Genomic DNA, 19,186 nt, shown 5'->3' on the forward strand with positions numbered 1-19,186 from the left:
TGAATTTTTTTTTACATTAAAGTGAACAAAAATTTTCAGTGTTTACACTGAGAATACATATTTCCTGCATATCTCAAACATTTCAGCCAGTGGTTTAAGAAGAAGAAAATTTTCATTCTGATTATGGACTTAAATGTAATTTTATTTTCACATGCTCTCAAAAATGTCCCCCGAGTAACAGAATAAAGCTCAAAAAAGAGCAGAATGTTTTGAATGCGTTCTTGAACGATTCCGATTTAGTTAATTAGTAAATTGCATTAGTTACTGGGACAGTTGATAATAATTGAAAACCCATAAAACAAAGTACAAGGTTTCATATTACTGTGGCAAACACCATGCAAACTAAACAGAAGAACATTAACACATATTACTGACTCAGTGATGCCAAATATTGGATGTAAAAACTGCTGTTCATCAGTCTGTATCAGTACACTAACAGTACATTAACATTTTCTGCTCCTGAAAGTATACCAGCAACAGTTTTAAGGTGAAATCTTGACAAGATGACATCATCACACAGACACATGAATAAATCGTTGACAGATGAGGAAAATACACAGAGAACTTATCACTAGATCGACTGATCAAAGTTCTGAAAAATGTCATTAAAAGTTGATTCTAGTGTAGTTTTAATCCCTGATATGATATTGTGAAGCAGTTCTGCATAAATTAATCTTTGCACTGCCGTTTAACATCTTGCTCACACGGACATCCTTGAACTTGTTGTGAACTTGTGTTTCGTGTCTTTATTTTCTAATGAATAATTGCAACAATTGGAGAAAATTACATCATAGTGTTTCTGATTTTTGTGCGTTCATTTTTAGAGAATTAGAAAAGAGATAGTGAGTAAGCCACAGTATGTGTCTTTGTACATGCAAAGATATATTTGTGTACCTCTCTGTGTATTCGAGTGTCTTGTCCTGTGTCTGGCCAGCCAATGCCACATCTGTTTGTCATGTTAGCACTTAAGCGCCTGCAGGAGCCATGATGCTAAGTGGAGACAGAGTCCTCTCTCCCACTCTCTCCATCCACCCTTTCTCCTAATTACATTTGTTCATTAATCCATTTTCTGCCCACTTCTCTTTCTTGTTTATGTTCTTGCATCAGTGGGCTTTTGCCTCCTCTGACTAGCAGACAGTGACCTTTAAGGAGATGCCAGAAGACTCTGTAAGACAATGTTACCCCTTCACCCTCTTGCTAAATGCGCCCACCCACCCACACACACACACACGCATGCACACACCCTTACCCAGTCCCATCCTTGGCCCCTCAGTATCCCCTCAGGCCATCTCCAAGAGGCTAATGGAGTTAGCCTAATGTCTGCACAGCGCCAGTCATAAAACTGATTTGAGGCTAAAGGCTTGGTGCCGAGACCACCACTCTGCTTACAAAAAAAAAAAAAAGAGGGAGAGATGTGAGAGAGATGTTAAAAGAGCACGAGTGTATCTTTAGAGGGAAAGATGTTGGGGTGGCGGCAATGGTGTGTGGGGCAGGCTGGCGTAACTACAGCAACTGCAGACAATCTAATTGGTATTGACATCCTTGTCTCGGAGGAAATTTGACATCTAAGGGCAAATCATTCTATTTAGTCGCCTGAATAGTCTCCAAGGCGGGGCCTGAGGAGCACAATCACGCTGTAGCGTTGTTCTGGTCCTTATGTCTGGGCAAGCTCTGCTACGCAGCAATCGATCCTAATCTGATCGGGGGCGGGGAGGAGGATAAGCGGCATGTGGAGAGAAAAAATGAAAATAAAATCAAAAGCTCTGTTGGGGTAATACTTAACAAGAGGGAGTACAATTGGGTCCTGCTGGGGCGGCTGTCTGTAATGCACTTGTGCGGCTGTAGCATGGTTAATGTATAGAAAAACCTGGGAGTAATGGCTCTTCAGCTGGGGTGGCCAGGCTTCAAAGAAATCTGCTTGCTTTAGCTAAAAGACTGCAGGGCTGGGCCGCCAAAGACCTTCATTTTGTTAGAGCATCAAATATTGCCCCCTCTCAGGACACACAGACACTCTGATTTTATTATCCTCACTCCCCTGAGAAACTCATCTCATCCCTCTTTTTGTTTGTTTGACTGACCATCATTGTGAAAGAGTGAAGTAGGCCTGTCCATCAAATGGCACACACCACCGTTTCTTAGGTCAAAGAGGAGTAAAAGCTCTCTGTGGTGTCTCAGTTAGCTGACAGAAGTGACAGCAGTGGTTTAGGTGGGTTTTATTAACTGGATGCATCAGATTTACAACACAATTTATAGTATAGCTTTAGGAGTGCTTTAGTTTGTGAAAAGTACATTTTTGAGTTACCATTTGCAGTGCAAAGTATCAAACAAATGCAAGTAAATCCAGCTGAACCATCGAAGGCAGTTTACTAAACTGAAAAATTATTTCACTACAACAATTTCAAAAACTTGAGCCATTACTATGCATGGACACACATGCAGAGGGGAGTTATCACCAGATCTCAACCCAGTTAAACGCCTATTGAAGGTTTTAGACTGACATTTTAGACAGCGCTCTCCACCCCATCATTAAAACACTTTTTATGATGAAGTCCTTTTCCCACAAATACTCATCAATTAATCATTTCATTCTAACTTTGGTTCTGTCCCTTTTCGAATGCTACAGTTACAAGTGAACGACCCCTATCATATCATGCATCTGGAAACCTCATTACAGTCATTACATATCAAAAAACAAACAAACAAACAAACAAAAACCTGTAACCTGACTAATGTATGCCACACATATGCATTATTGTTGCTGGTATAGTCAGTGAATATCAGTTTCCTAGTGATGTGGCATTACAGACTAGTCGTTCATAATAAGATGAACAAAAACAACCAATATTAGGATTATAAAAAAAATTATGTTATGGTTTAACTTACAAGTTTGCAAGTTTTCATCATTCAAACCTTTAAAATGTAAGACAACAACATGTTTCAAGGCTAGAATTAAGGTTAGGCAAGTAAGAATTATGGTTAATGTTAGAGTAAATTTTCAGAAAACGAATATTAGTCAAGGAATTGTCCTTTGAAGTTACGTGTGTGTTTATCTGTTGGAAAGACAGAGAGTGTGTGACTATCTGTCTAAGTATGTGATGAGGGTGTATTGCACTGATTGTTGTAGATATCAGTCCCAGATACTTAAGTCATAAAAGTGTGTCTTGGAGCCCTGTGGCTGTGCAGGCCCCGGTGCCTGATGTTATCTGAGTTAAACAGTGGCCACTCTATCATGACAGAAGTGGACAGAGACATTCCTGTATTACTAGCTTGAGTTAGGTCTGTTGCTGTAACTGGGGGATGAGATGGTGGCTTACAGAGTACTGTAGGAGCACTGCAGACAGTTTGGGAGTGGTGTGGGAGGTAGCCGCATTACTGGACTGGCTCCTAGATTATTTACAGCAGGGTGTTGTTAGGGCTTTGCTGTACTTTCTTGTCAGTTGCGTAACTAGACAAACAGGAAAACAAAAGGAAACGGAAAGGCCCAAATGAAGCTTTGCATTTTATTATAGCCTCATTCATCTCACTGACCCACAACAAAGGCGCCATAAACTTCTTACCTACTTTCACTTTTCTTAAAAATTGTGAGTATTTTGGATTATTCACATGCTCATTCCCAGCATTTATTTAGGTAACGCCCAGATAAGACAGTATATTGTGTTGTTGATGCTTTGATTTCATAAAGTTTCACATTAACTAATAATAAAATAAAAAAGTGTGTGCGTGTGTGTGTGTGTGTGTGTGTGTGTGTGTGTGTGTGTGTGTGTGTGTGTGTGTGTGTGTGTATGTGGTATAGTTGAATCATTCCCGACTTCAGTGAAATATATAATATATACAGTACCAGTCAGAATCTACAGTAGCCTCTTTTAGTGTAATTGTATTATGTAATATGTATTATTATTGTATTATTATTATTATCATTATTGAATTATTATTGTAGATAGTAGTATTTTAGATAGCAATAGCTGGTTCATGTAGAGGTAATTTTAGTGTTGGCTTGTTTACAGCACGTGGTATTATAGATAGTATTTTAGAACTTTTTCTTTTTCTTCTGCAGTAACTGCAAAGCAGCTAAATAACCCTGTTCGGTAAATGTATTAAAAAGTAGTCAAATTAGTATAAAATGCAAAATCTAATTTATACATCTAAAAAGGTGCAGGTGCAGTGGCATAAATGAATATAAAAATAAAAGAGGGGTGAAATGAGCTTTATAGTCCTTCAGCTATGTAACTTCTTCATTGTACCTGCGAGAACTGAGAAGAAAGGATATTTAAACAAGCAAATGGTCTCTCCAAGACCGAGGATGACCTGGGTTGGGATGGTTATATCTTAATTGTCCTCTTGCCCTCATGCCCTCATGCCCTCACTCATTCTTCTCATCTCTTTGTCTCTGACCAGTAGCACTGAGCAGGGCTCCAGAAGTCAGAAGTCATAGGTCCCATAACAGAGACAGCATATCATCAGATGGGGTATCAGCACCTCCAGGGCCTCAGTGTGCCAGCAATTGTCTCTGGTCTGGATTAGTTTTTGTATCTAGTTACAGACTTTTATTCCTGTGGAGTCAAGTTCAGCATGGCACTGAGGGCCAGCAGTGCTGCTGAGAGCCCAGTGATTTATGTGTTGCTGAGTGAGAGCAGCAGGTTCAAGTCAGAGGTCTCTGGGCAGGATAGCTGCCTTATATGTTTGTGTGCGTGTGTTAGGGTGTGTGTGAGAGAAAGTGTGTACTAGTCACAGCCTCTCTCTATAAACACGAATGTGTGTGTATCTGTGAGAAGCTGCATGAGGGTCAGTCCAAAGCTCTCGGCAGGGTGCCCTAGTCTATTTGGCTTGGAGTGACTCCATTCGTTTGACTGTAGGCATGCCTGGAAGGGTTTTGGTGCTGTAAAAATAATGACTCGCGCTGAAGGGCGGGGTCATGTGTTTGTGAGCTGTGCTGATTGGTTGAAGAGAGACACTGAATGAGGAGTTTTGATGGCAGAGTAACTTTGAGAAATTTGGAGAAAGATTATGCAATCATTTGTTCTGGCAGTTTTAAAATCACCAAACCGGATGTCTCTACAGCATTAATCATGTGGGTTTGGCTATCATGTGACATATTCACGCAAAAGTGGAAGAATGCATATGCCCTCCAAGGCCCTGTGATTTAATTACTTAAGCACACAAGTGAGGTCACTACCTCCTGTTAAGGTTTCTGCATTTTTTCTCTGAACATTTAGTGATTGTTTATTAAAAACAGCAGCAATCTGGTCTGCATGTTTTGATTTTAATCAGACCTGAAAACAGCTGACATTTTCTCACCATATAATGATACTGGAAACATCTAAAGAGTGTTTTTTATGTTTATTTTTGGTTTATTCCTGGAAAAAATAAATACCAAGTCTTTTTTGTGTGATACTGGTGATATTTAGCACATCTGACTTGCATTTTTCTTTATGAGATCCTAGCTAAGTTTCCAGTTTCTTTTACCTAATACATTTCTTTTTTCCATGTGTTCTTCTTTACCCCAAAAACTTTAAATGTAAGAAAAGTTATACAATTTAAACACAATTTGAACAGAGCAACCTGTTGCAACCATACCGAGAATCAGCTAAAATCTAGTTAACACAGTTTGGGTGCAAGCGGTCTTCATCCACTCACATCCATATCCATATTCGTTTGAAATATGATGTCCTAAATATGCAGCCGTATTTATTCTCGATGGTCCGTTTTGGATCCCTAGGATATTTGAAAATGGGGCATCTGTCCGCTGGACTGGTTAGCCATCTGGATAAAATGGGACAGGGAGAAGATGTTAATGCACTTCATGATGAGAAAGGAGGATGACACCTTTGACCTTCCCTAGCCTTTGACCTCTGGAGCCAATATGAAGCCACTGATGCTATGGGTTTCCTATATCCAGCATATGCTGGCCAAGCCGATTCCCGATAAAAAATTTCTTCAATTGCCACACACATTTTATATAGCCACTCTCCCCCGTTGTAAACAGCCAGGCTGTAAGAAAATAGATATTTACCTCACAGGCTTTCTATTTGATTGGAGAGAGAGAAATTGACATTCATATTGGATATGTTGCTTTCTTATTTCCACAAATGCTAATGGAGAACTGGTTGTAGATACCTCAACAATGTCTATATGTCAGATAGAGGTTGAGCTGGGATATGTCTGTGTATCCCACAGTAGTTTAACCATTCCCTTACATGTGTTGAGGGTGCATGAACAACCAGCAAAGATTGAGTGTGCACATTTTGCCAACTCACCACAGTTTCAGTTTCGTGTCACAGAAGCTCACATCCACTGCTATGTAAGAAGAGCTGTCCCTAAATCACAGCTGTATTTCCAGGAACCACCACTAGAGTGAGAGAAAGAAAATCTCCTGTGCTTCCCCCTTTATGGCTGTGACAGTAGTCAGTACATTGACATTTATATAGTGTTTCCTTTGGGGTGCAGCCCAAGATCACAAGGTGGCCAGAATCCAGAGATTGCAGCTGAGAGAAGTATGAAGGTGGAGGGCTGATCCCTTATGTGTGAAGCCATGGTATCTGAGACCTTATCAATAGTAGCCTACGGGTAATGACGGATTACTTTCCCATGTTGCAATTTAATTAGAAATTAGAATGATTAGGATGCACATCACCCCTATCTATCTATCTATCTATCTATCTATCTATCTATCTATCTATCTATCTATCTATCTATCTATCTATCTATCTATCTATCTATCTATCTATCTATCTATCTATCTATCTATCTGTCTGTCTGTCTGTCTGTCTGTCTGTCTATCTGTACATAGATAAGTATTAATAATAAAAAACTAACTAATTAAAAAAGCTATGATGCACAAATGAATTAAATATATTTTGCTGAATTATTTTTAAATGAAGCATTTACTGTATGCTTTGGAAAGCACAAATTTCTTAGTACACCTCAGATGGTTCACTGGAGAACATTTGGTTTATCCTCCTGGCTTCTATTTCTTTGGTGTACTCTCTAGTAGCAGGGGAACAATATGAGAACAACATGGAAGCTCCTGTCAGGAATCATAGTGGCTAAGATGAACAGGCACATGGCTCAATACATGAGCGGGGCCCAGAAAGGAATTGGCAGTAACAACAGAGGAGCAAAAAGACTAGCTACTGGTAGATAGAGCAGTCACTTGAGATTGTAAGACCAGACTGACCAACCTGTGCATTGCCTGGATTGATTATAAGAAAGGCTATGACTGAATGTTCCAAGCATGGATCCTGGAATGCCTATAGCTGTACAAGATCAACAGGACCCTAAGAGCCTTCATCAGAAATTCTGTGGGGATGTGGAAAACAACACTAGGGGCCAACTTCAAGCCAATTGCACAAGTCACCATCAAGTGAGGGACTTACCAAGGAGATGCTTGGTCCCCACAGCTGTTCTGCATAGGCTTGAACCCCCTCAGCCAGATCATTAAAGAGACTGGTTACGGATACTGACTACGGAATCATCCACCTCCTCTACATGGATAACACAAACTGTATGCCAGGAGCGCACGAGACATTGATTCACTGATGTATTTCAGTCAGTTTCATTCAGACTGAAGAAGTGTGGTCAGATGGTAACAAAGAGAGGGAATGTAGTCAGAACTGAGGGGATTACACTACCAGAAGGCAACATTGCAGATATTGAGGACAGCTATAAGTACCTTGGAATCCCACAGGCAAATAGGAACCATGAAGAGGCTGCTAGGAAAGCTGCAACTGCCAAGTACCTGCAGAGAGCAAGGCAAGTCCTGAGGAGTCAGCTGAATAGGAAGAACAAGATTCTATGCCCTGACAGTTATCAGATACCCTGCTGGGATAAAAAGCTGGCCAAACCAGGAGCTAGAAGCCACTGATATAAAGACAGGCAAGCTCCTTAACATGCATGGAGGGTTCCATCCCAAATTTGGCACTCTGAGACGGTACGCTAAGTGGAAGGAAGGAGGCCAGGGACTACTGAGTGTCAGAACCACTATCCTGGATAAAACAAGACCCATGAATACATCAGGAAGATTGCCGCAACTGATTATGTGCTTAGTGAATACCTCAGGCAGCAGAAAGCCGAGAAAAAAGAGGAGACAGAATAGGAACCATCAAGGAAGGACAGGCCTCCGCACGGCAGATAGAAGAAGCGGCTGATACTGAAAAATCCTACCAATGGCTGGACAAAGATGGGCTGAAAGACAGAGCAGAGGCATTAATCATGGCAGCACAGGAACAAGCTCTAAGCACAAGATTGATAGAGGCTGGGGTGTACCACACAAGGCAAAGACACTCATCCATGTCAGCATGAAACTGTCCACAATGTCTTGGTATGCTGAAGCATTAAGAGTTCCTTTCACTGGAACTAAGGGGCTGAGCCAACTCCTGAAAAACAACCCCACATCATAATCCCCTCGCCACCAAACTTTACACCTGGCACAATGCAGTCAGACAAGTACCGTTCTCCTGGCAACTGCCAAACCCAGACTCATCCATCAGTCAGATGGGGACGTGTGATTCGTCCCTCCAAAGAACACATCTCCACTGCTCTAGAGTCCAGTTGCGGTGTGCTTTACACCACTGCAACCAACGCATTGCATTGTGCTTGGTGATGTAAGGCTTGGATAATGCTGCTTGGCCATGGAACCCCATTACATGAAGCTCTCTACGCACTGTTCTTGAGCTAATCTGAAGGTCACATGACATTTGGAGGTCTGTAGCGATTGACTCTGCAGAAAGTTGGTGACCTCTGTGCACTATGCACCTCAGTATTTGCTGACCCCACTCTCTGATTTTATGTGGTCTACCACTTAGTGGCTGAGTTGTTGTCATTCCCAATTGCTTCCACTTTGTTATAATACCACTAACAGCTGACAGTGGAAAGTTTAGTAGCGATGGACTTGTTGCACAGGTGGCATCCTATCACGGTACTTTGCTGGAATTTACTGAACTCCTGAGAGTGACCCATTCTTTCACAAATTCTCATAGCATGCCTAGGTGCTTGGCTTTATACACCTGTGGCCATAGAAGTGATTGGAACACCTGAATTCAATGATTTGGATGGGTGAGTGAATAATTTTGGCAATGTGGTGTATGTGCTTCTTTCACATACTCCCATGCTCTGCTATTTATAAGGGGTTGCCACAGTGGGTAGATTTGATTTATTTTAATTTGGCACAGATTTTTATGTCAGATGCCCTTCCTGACATCCCAGTAATCTGTGTCCTCCTGGGCTTGAACCAGTGAGCCTTTGTTCAGCAAAGGTGTTACTACACAATGGAGCCTCCCCCAATATACACAGTACAGAAATAAAAGAGTGCTACATAAATTTATGGGTGAATGTGCTTGTGCTAAAATGTGTATTCAACTGTTGATTAGAATAGAAAAAGTACTATAAAAATGCAGTCTATAATTTTGATTGTGGTTAAATTAAAGTCACATGCACAGAGATTAAATAAATGGTACCTGTCAATCAACAACATGTGCATCTTCATTTCCTTCACAGTCATACACAGTCATACAACTGATAGGTGGCCGCTCAAGATGCATTTCCAGTCATCTGGCCAGTCCTGTGCGCTAAACATTGACCTTGTGACCTCTGCTCATGACCCCTGACCTGTGATGTTGACCCCTTGTACAGGGGGATGGGTCTCTTATATATCTCGGCTGGTCGTCTCCATTGACTACCTGCCAGGCACCTGCTCTGAGAAATGAAGCCAAGGCGAATGCCTCTCTTGGGAGTCTTTTGGGCTCACCCGACAACAAGGCCTGGCTTCAGCCCTGCATTTGAAAAGGCTTTGAGTGGCCCTGGTAAACCAATCTCCCTAATTATCTATTGAAAGAACATTCCTTTTCCTTGCCCAGTCATTACCTTGATTTCAATTGCTGAAAAGTAACGTGGAGCACCTAAAAAGAAAAGAGGGGAGGGATAGAATGTGGAAAAACATACATGCATGCATGTGTACATGCACACAGACCCACACAGACATATAGAAATGCAACAAAGACTGTATGTCTTCCTGATTTAATTAAGGCTGATTGTGGGTCAGAGGGAGCAGATTTGGGATATAAATCCAAGATACCGGTGTAGGTCAAGGCAATGAAGAGAAATTACACATGAAAATACAGCCTTTAGCTGCATTTTGCTGCAGCAGTAATTGCTATTAGGACAGGAAGCTAGGGCACAAATCATTACTAGCGTGAAACTAGAATAGTTTTAACTGTCAATGATAATTGCATGAATGTAGTGACAGCTAACCATTGTTCACAAAATGCAAAATAAGGCTTTTATCTCATAGAAAGAAACAACTCTGTTTTCCAAAAACAGAAAAAGAAATCTATTAGAATGAAAAACACAAGAATACAATGAATACATTTACACTGTAGAGTAAATAGCATCTCCTACTTGTGATAGGCTGCATAAGAAAAGGTAACCATCCCTTTTGCTTTTGATCATAGGCTTAGAGTATCATACATGATTCTTGCATGTTGCATCATGGGATACATCAGTGATGCAAACCTGAACATAATTGGTGGATTTGCATTAAGAGTAGGGTTTCCTGTTATTCAACCCTGAAATGACACAGTGGGATCATATCTCTCGGAGGTGCTAATACAGATGCATCCTTTTAGTGTCTACTTATCAGATCCTGGCTCCTGTTTTCAGTTGTGTGTACATTTTGTTAATCACTTCCTGTATGTTTTTTTTTTTTTTTTTTTTTTTTAGCTGTGTTTATTGTGCTTCATAACGTAATTAAAATAAAAAAAGAAACTCTCATCCAAATATCAGTGGCTCCTGCAACAAACCACTTCAAAAACAGAACAAAACACTTTGTGTGGACTTTTCAGAAGTAGTTTTTCAAAAATGAATTTTGTTGTTGTGCGTCAGCTGCCATCGTATCTACACGCTGTACGGCTGGGTCAAGAGCTTGGAGACAGTCGCTGAAGAGCAGGCTCTCGGGGCTCTAGGGCTGTTCTCAGAAAGCACTCGAGGCTTGCATGCAGTTACCATGTAGTGGAGCAGATAAGGAGCTCAGAGCTACACTTTGAAACTAAATATAGGTTATGATAAGCAGCATTTTGTTTGTCCTTCATTCTCATAATGTTGTGGTCTTGTACCTATTATTCTTCTAATGTTGTACGGTTAAGTTAGCAATCTAGTTAGCTGAAGGGCTTTGACATCTGCCAATGAAAATAAAGAGTTAAAGAGGTACAGCAACACAGGTTTGTATCGGTCTCATGGCTATACATGTGAGAAGCTCTGTCTTTGTTGGTTGTCAAAAATTTCTGAAAATGATAAGAAAGAAAGAAAAGAAAAAAAAAAAGAAAAATGATAACAAAACAATCCAATATAAAACTGATGATTAAAGATGTATCAGCAATATTATGTGATCACTTCTGTATCTTTTAAGTGGTGTGGTGGTTGGTGCTTCAGACAGCCTTTCTTTAAAGTCCACTTTGAACTGCCTTGAATGACTGTCTATCTTAAGTTCTTTAATCTCCACTGGCCTGTCTCTTCAACATCAGCACCTCTAAATGTCTTCCTACCTTCAGACACTGGCTGGAATCTTAACTGTCTACAGTGATCTCAGCACACACACACACACACACAGATTTTCATTTTTATGTTTTTCTTTATGAGATTCTGTTTCTTCTTTGTACTTTTTAAACTTTAAACACACACTCCGACACTGAAAATTAAAGCCTTTACTGCATGTCTCAATTTCTTTAACCGCAATTAACTTTGCCTTAATGTCAACATTAACATGTTAACATTAATGCGGTTAAAGAATAACTCTTACTTGGAAATGGTCAACACCAATTATCTTCTTCTTCTGTGAAGAGTTTACAAAATAAGTTATTATCAAATTCTGCTAAGAATGTTTTGATTATATCAAACAAACAAGTATTTGAGGCATACTGAGAAATACTATCATTTACCTGATAGTTTGATTTCATGGAAGTAAAGTATCACCTGCCTCTTTAAATTGCTCTAGGTTTTTAGGTTTTGGTTTGGGAACTATAGGAAGATGCTAGTTTCTTGAAGTCATGCAGACAGTGTTGCTATAACTGTGTTGACTGTCACTGTCAGTGCTCGTTCTGTAGTTGACATAATTCGGCATATAAAATTCATAAATTAGACACCTTTCCTGTATACCTTACTTGAAATCATATAGCCCTTTCTACTTCTTGCAGGTGAACATTTTTTGAAGGCTTTTTGAAGGATTTATTTTTCAGAATAACACAGATTGTTGTTTTTTTTTTTTTTTTTTTTTTTTAATGAAAAGTGTCCTTGCAATTCTGAATAAATTTCCCATTGAATTTTAAAAATCAGGCATTTTTTTTCTTCTGGTTTTGCCTTTCATATGTTCCTAATGACAGTACCACTCTAGAATTCTGCAGTTTCCACATATTTGTGAAGCCATCGTGTTAATCTTGTTTAAGATTGAAAATATTTTCAAATTGTATTGAGATTTTAATGCGTATCTCTATTTTGTTTCCTCTGCAAAGTGGTCTCCAACCCTTGCTCTTTAACAATGAATACATCTCTTCCAAGAAAACCATTCATATATCCACAATTTCTTTTATGAACGCCTACAGTCACAGTTGATCCCCAGTTACCTCTGACATCCACTCAAGACCTCTGACCCTGACAGGAACAAGGCTGCCAGGCGTCACTAGACAGTTACAGTGGTCAAAATAACAAACCAATATAGTGATGTGGTTTTATTCTCAGCAGCTGTGACTATGCTCACAGCCTCAGTGTGGTTTCTGTCAGGAACAATAAGCACTGTGACTTTCAGCTGTTTCTCCTTACTGTTATCTCTTATGGAGCCTCTAGGCTCCTGTCCTCTGCAGCCGCACCAGAATACATGACTCTGCCACTGACATCACACAGCTAAGACTTTACAAACCCTGCCTGTATTATATACACATTTGTGCATTTGTAAAATTTCACATGTACACATATTTGAACACATGGGAGCAGTCCTCACAAGATTAGACCCATTACATCAGCCTTCAGAGGTACTCCAATAAGCTCTGTGTAGACAGCAGTTCCTCAGTCACATCGTTTATCATCCAGACCAGGACCACTTCAAGGCCCTGAGAGGTGCATGGCGCTGAGGTCAGTGGTGGGGGTGGATCTCTCTAAAGAGTTAACAGCGTGAGTGAGGGATGAGCTAGCAGTGTTAAAGTTACCACAAGTGTAATATATAATCATCAGAGGGCTCCAAAAGTTAAGTTTGATTTTTTAATTTTTATTTTGATTGCCATGCAAATCTTAAAGGTACAGGTGCTAACCACTTCATCAAACGTTTTCCATTGGCTCAGGATTTTAGAAAATCGGTTTCCTTCAGCTGCACATGCACTCTTCCCTTTGGTGTTTGGATCAGTGACAGGAAAGCAAGTGTTTGATTCACTTAGATCCTTTCATTCAAAAACTGACCCACTGAGTATTCGGTTCAGTGAAGTGAATCCTTCATTCATGAGCTAGATTTCCCCCTTTCAAGCCAGACAAGGTCCTCCCTAAGGAATAAAAATGGCTTTAACTTTTCCATGCTTTGTCAGAGCTGTAATGAAATCCATTCTTCCTTGGCAATGCTTCAAACTGATCTACCAGCAAAGAAGACAGAAAAAAACCTACAACTGTAGATTAAGATTAACTTTCATGAAGCAATAAGTCAGTATTCGGTAGCTAAACACTTCCATGTACATCACATTCCTGCAGCTGGCTTACAATAAATGCATTACAGTAGCCCCTCAAGGCACCGTCAGTATCATCTTTTATCTCATTTGTTTATGTTTTTGAATTGATTTGACTGATTCATTTGAAGGATTCGATTTTCAGTGGAAAAAAACGTGTTCTGAAAACAGTGTTCAAAAATCAGACTTCCACGCTCAATATATTCTCATACAACTCAGTTTTCTTCAGAATAGGATCGTTTAGCGGTGACATCACATCAGTCACCGCTGCTCCTCGCTTACCCCTTTGCTTCATGGATGGCTTGCAGGACTGTGAAACTCCTCTTGCCTCCTTGTGCGCGTCTGTGCGCATGTCTACTGCGCGTATGAATGGAGGTGGAGCTGTGGGGTGAGTGATGACACCGGTGGTGTAATCCCACCAACATCTGCTTTTAATCTGCAACATGAAAAAGACACTCTTATGACCCCATACCTGCCCCCAACCATCTTCTACCCCCACCCCGCTCCTTCTCCCTGATGTTGCTCTTTCTCATTTCAACCCAAATCAAACAGCGTATCAGGTTACGAAAGATTTCTACCACAACTTGCAATCAGACATACAACACAGGGAGTATACATTTGTTTTATGTGCATTCTTCCGTGCCCCCACACTGCAGTTTAGGAATTCCACTCAGCCTGGTACTCATTGCATGTTTTGTAGGAGCTGCTTTTTTCTTTTCTTTTCTTTGTCTTTCTTTTGTTTTTTTTCTTTTGAGACAAAGAGCAACAAAAGGAAGCAGATAATATTATTTTTCCCATAAAGCAAACCCGTTAGTTTTCAACATTCAATTTTTTTCACAATCATGACAAAATAAAAGTAAACAACATCAAAAATGATGACAGCTTCTAGGAGCAAAACCTTTTCAGCATTTTGAAGCCCTTCCAGGTCCAAATCTGTGATAACATAGGAAGAGCAAAAGTGAGCAGACAAAGTACTTGGAGCTAGAGACTGTGGGTGCATGTACAGCATGTGGGGACTTTCCAGTGGACGAAGATTGCCTCACTAGAGGAAAGGATTTATTCAGGAGTAATTGAGACAGAAATACCTCTGCAGCCAAAAGCCCAGCCTGAGCAGATGAGCAAGGAAAGGATGTGGGTGATTGAAACACGGCTGCAATTTGTTTTAACTGGCTGTAGAAGTAAGCATGGCAGAGCTCTTAGGGCTTGGTAGTTGTAAATCTGGAGCCTTTCAAGAGGGTTGTCGGTTCATAACCTTTCTTTTTCTCTGTCCCTCCCTTACGCCTCCCAGGGGTACATTTAGCTGAGGAAATGGAGCTTTTCTTCCCTTTATTTGGCTTCCTTGTCACCAGCAAACTCTCTTTCCCTCTCTCTCTCTCTTTTTTTCTGTTGGCGTCTGACATACATGCACACACACACTCGCCATGACCCACATTTTGCAGGACCCCCTAACTGTTTCTGTCCAGACCAGCTAAGGCAGGACAAGGACACAACACAGATATACATTAGAGAAAATCACTTCCCCTTTTCAACAACAATGGCTCTGGGATGTTGGGTAATTCTTCCGTGATCTGCGTTGTCTCCTTTTTTCCTTTGTGTGTCCACTTGTATGTTCATTTCTATTTAAGTCTCAAAATACTACACGTGTGCTGGCAAAAGCAGCAGTTAGTTGTTAGTTGTTGTTTTCTCACATTAGAATGGAAGTGATAGAAATAAATAATTTATTTAAAAGACATTACAAAAAGAAAGAAAGATATCAAAAATGACCTCTATGTAGATTTGCTTTGTTTAACAGGTTTAGATATATCTTCTTTTATTTATTTTTTGACCACCTAGAGTAGAATTTAGGTGGTTTTCTGTGGTCATTTTCACTGTCAGCATAGAGTAGCCGCCCAGTTAAAACCACATATGCCCCCAAATAAGTGATTCATAAAGGATACTATTACATGGCTTCTGGAAAGCCAAGTTTCTGTTTTTCAGGAGCACCAAAATTTTCTGCTTGGCCCTTTCTAATAAGAGTACTTTTATTATGCAATCAGTCAAGATTAGTCCTTGTAAAAACTAATTTTTATATGTATTAAAAAAAATGAATTCAACACAATTTTCGTATTTTGTTGGTTATTTTAAAATGCTCGTTAAATGCTAATTTAATGGTTTCAAATGTCAATTTTTAAGAGAGATATACTTAATTTGTAAAATTTCCACATTAATTTCAGTGGGATCCAGAATTTGTGAAAAAATTAGGGTATAACTCTTAATATAACTCAGAATATGCATACATCTTACCAAATATTCATATGCTTTACTACTACCAACCACCAACTTCTCCCACTCTCTCACTCAGGATGCTAGCATTAAATGTCAGCTGCAGACTATAGCAGACAAGCAAGTGTTTTTTTCAGTGCGTGTTTATCAAGGAGACTCCTGACATTTTTTGGATTTTTTTTGTTTGTTTTTTAGGACTATTATAGTTGTGCAGTTATACTGAAACAGAATAAATCTAGCAAGACATTGTTTGTATCATTTGTGGGTAATAAAGGGAAAAGAAAAAAGCTAATTGCCTTTGTTATTGTTAATATTACCAAATATGCAAATAAAATAAAGATTGTTTTTAACAGAGATTTGATTTATTTTTGTCGTTTAGTTGGACTGATCTTTAAATAATCCAACATGAAATCACAGAAATGGATGAAAACATTACAGGGCAAATGTGTGAGCGGATCTCCCTGTTCACACGTCAGGTTCAAGGCCTCTGACTTGCCAACCTATTGGCCTGTTTTGTCAGCTCCTCTCTCAGAACACACACACACACACACACACACACACACACACACACACACACACACACACACACACACACACACACACACACACTTTCATTCTCTCCTTCACCCCCAATATTCCCTTTCCTGATTCCTTCCTTCCTACAGAGCATTGACTGAAAAAAGTGTGAGTCTCTGTGGTGGTTGCAACATTTGCACACAGATCTAAGGGTTACACACTGCTGCATCCCAAAGAGCTGTGCGCTTCTCACTCACCGCTGCGGGTCAGCACTCAGAGTTTACACAGGGGGCAAAGGTGTTAATGCTACATGCTTTAAAGAAGTACAAGATGTCTTCACTTCAACTCTAACAGGCACCCTGGGTAAAAGCTGGAACTAATCTGAGGTGTGTGTGTGTGTGTGAGAGAGAGAGAGAGCAAGAAAGAGAGAGTAGGTGTGTATGTGTGTGTGCATATGTGTAAAAGAGAGTGTAAGAAAGCAGTGGATTAGGTAAAGTTTAGAGGTGCTCTCACAGTGAAGTATGCAACACTGTTTCTTCAGCACAAATAGGAAAAGGGCTTTTTTTTTACTTCTTTGCTGCATTTTGATTTTGTGCCTATTTAGAACAAAGAAGGCCAGTTATTCTGCAGTGTGAGCATGCACTGAAATAGCACATTGCTGCCAATTAAAGCTTTAATGGGCAAAGTGGCTAATATATAAAGAGAGTCTGCATTATCAGAAAATATGATGTTTATGAGAAAATCTGTACATATGTCTACTTATGATTCAGCGCATCCCTATGACTTTAACGTACATTGTTTCATTTTGCTCGTTACCTTACTTTAATTTGCTCTTTATCTGCTTTGGTGATCTTCGTTATATTGCATGAGGAGAACAGTCTCATTATTTGTTTCATGCATACTAAGTAATCTTTCAAAGCCTAATTAATTATGTGCACATGATCCACTGCAGAGAAAGCAGAGTAAAATGAAATGGAAAGCAGAAAGCAGAGTGAAAGGAAAGGAGCCATTTTTCTATCAATTTCATAACTTTAACTTTGCCCTGAATTGATTATGTTTTTGCTTTTTAGCAATAAAGGCGCCACCCAAAGTAAGCTGGATGTACATTTAGTTCAGCAAAACTTGACTTAGGTCATAGCATTGGTAATGAATGAAAACACATTTGCGAGCAAATCAATTTTTATAACCTTTGCGTGTTTATTAGATATTCTGAGGCAAATGCAATAAAGTGGCCAAAGCCAATATTGTATGCCATGAGGGTTGGTGGAACAAGTCCAAACAGTAATGTCACCTCCAAGGACCGAGCACAAATATTATACATGGACTGAGGTTTGATATCAAAGTGGTGCGTTTACAACCGTATACGTTTCATTAAACCCACACGCGGCTGAATGCTTATTTTTGTGCAATGATTTTTTTTTTCTTTTTTTTTTTTTTGCAGGGTTGGAAGCAGACACAGACAAACACCTTCTAGTCCAAACATACGTGCACACAAACACAGTCACATGCACGTCGTCCCCCTTCTACAGCCAAGGGAAGTAATGAAAACAAATGGCAGAGTTCTATTCCCACTGGGACCTGAGGAGGAACTTAGTCATCAAGCTAATTTTATTCTTGTCTGGCTCAGAGACTCCATTTCCTCTGGGTGTTTTTACAAACGCTGGGCTGCACCACGCCATCGGCCAGTGATGGATATGAGGGCCTGATGGCCGGATGGCAGATGCTGGCCCTGTAACTCAAGCTCCAAACACTTGCTGATGACCCCCCTTGCACCCTGTGCATTCCTTGCTCAATGCAGAGTAGCTGCTTGGGTGTGTGTATGCAAACTTGTACTTTCCAAACAAAGGCCCAGAGATATCACAATCACATAGTTAGATGGATAAGCATATCTACTGTGGAAGTTACTGTATGCATATAACGTGTCAGTACAAAAGAATACAATGGGCAGAGTTCCCGTTCTCAGCCAAGAAATCATCAGTAATTTTCATTAAACTTGTCTGACTGTTATCATCATCATTTTTAATTATTTAAATTTAGGCCAATATGTTGGTATTGTAATCTGTTATAGGCCAATAAAATTCAGCTAGCTAATTTGGTAAAGTAGGACCTGAAATCTTAAGCAAAATCACAGATGTGGCTGAATGTGTACTAACATTATTTCGAGTAAATCTACCAATTTTGTAGTTTGTTTAAGACCTCTCTAACTTTAAGTGCATCCAATTACTCCATCTTTGCTTCCCCTATATGCTATGAGTAAGAATCATGTTACTGGCAGTGGCAGGCTGTAGTTTAGCAGCTTAAGCAGCGAGAGCTCTTGTTTCTGCTGCAGGCTACTGTGTAGAGAGGGTGGTTAAACTTGCAGCAAATTCATATTAGTACGTCATTTGTTGTTAGACTTTTCGTCTCAGCAATTTCCCCAATATTTTGGGGAGTTACTGTTTCTGTCAAAAAAACAATGACTAATTTCAGTAATAAACAATAAAATCTAATGCGTTGCTATAAATCTTTCTGTACGTGGCTACCACATGCATTTTTTTTTAAATAAAACTTTACTTTTTTGGCTGCAACATCTGTGTTTCAAAATGTTTTAGCTCACAACCAAAATCCTGCAATGTGTTTTCTTGAGATTCAGGCATAATGGATTGTTAAACTTCATCTAAAAGGCTATGCAAAGCATTCCTTATTACTGTGTTGATTAATAATGAATGCTAAAAACT

The 19,186-nt window shown here is 39.8% G+C and overlaps 1 long non-coding RNA gene across 1 annotated transcript in view; it reads left to right on the forward strand.

The window, feature by feature from the left end:
- Positions 1–18,873, forward strand: part of LOC115789555 (uncharacterized) — a 37,285-nt gene extending 18,412 nt beyond the window's left edge. The window contains exon 3 of the long non-coding RNA XR_004020706.1: positions 17,911–18,873. This is a non-coding gene — a long non-coding RNA (uncharacterized LOC115789555). The remainder of the gene's footprint in view (positions 1–17,910) is intronic.
- The last annotated feature ends 313 nt before the right edge of the window (positions 18,874–19,186 follow it).

This window comes from Archocentrus centrarchus, chromosome 12 (genome assembly GCF_007364275.1).
Source record: "Archocentrus centrarchus isolate MPI-CPG fArcCen1 chromosome 12, fArcCen1, whole genome shotgun sequence".
NCBI classification, from domain to species: domain Eukaryota; kingdom Metazoa; phylum Chordata; class Actinopteri; order Cichliformes; family Cichlidae; genus Archocentrus; species Archocentrus centrarchus.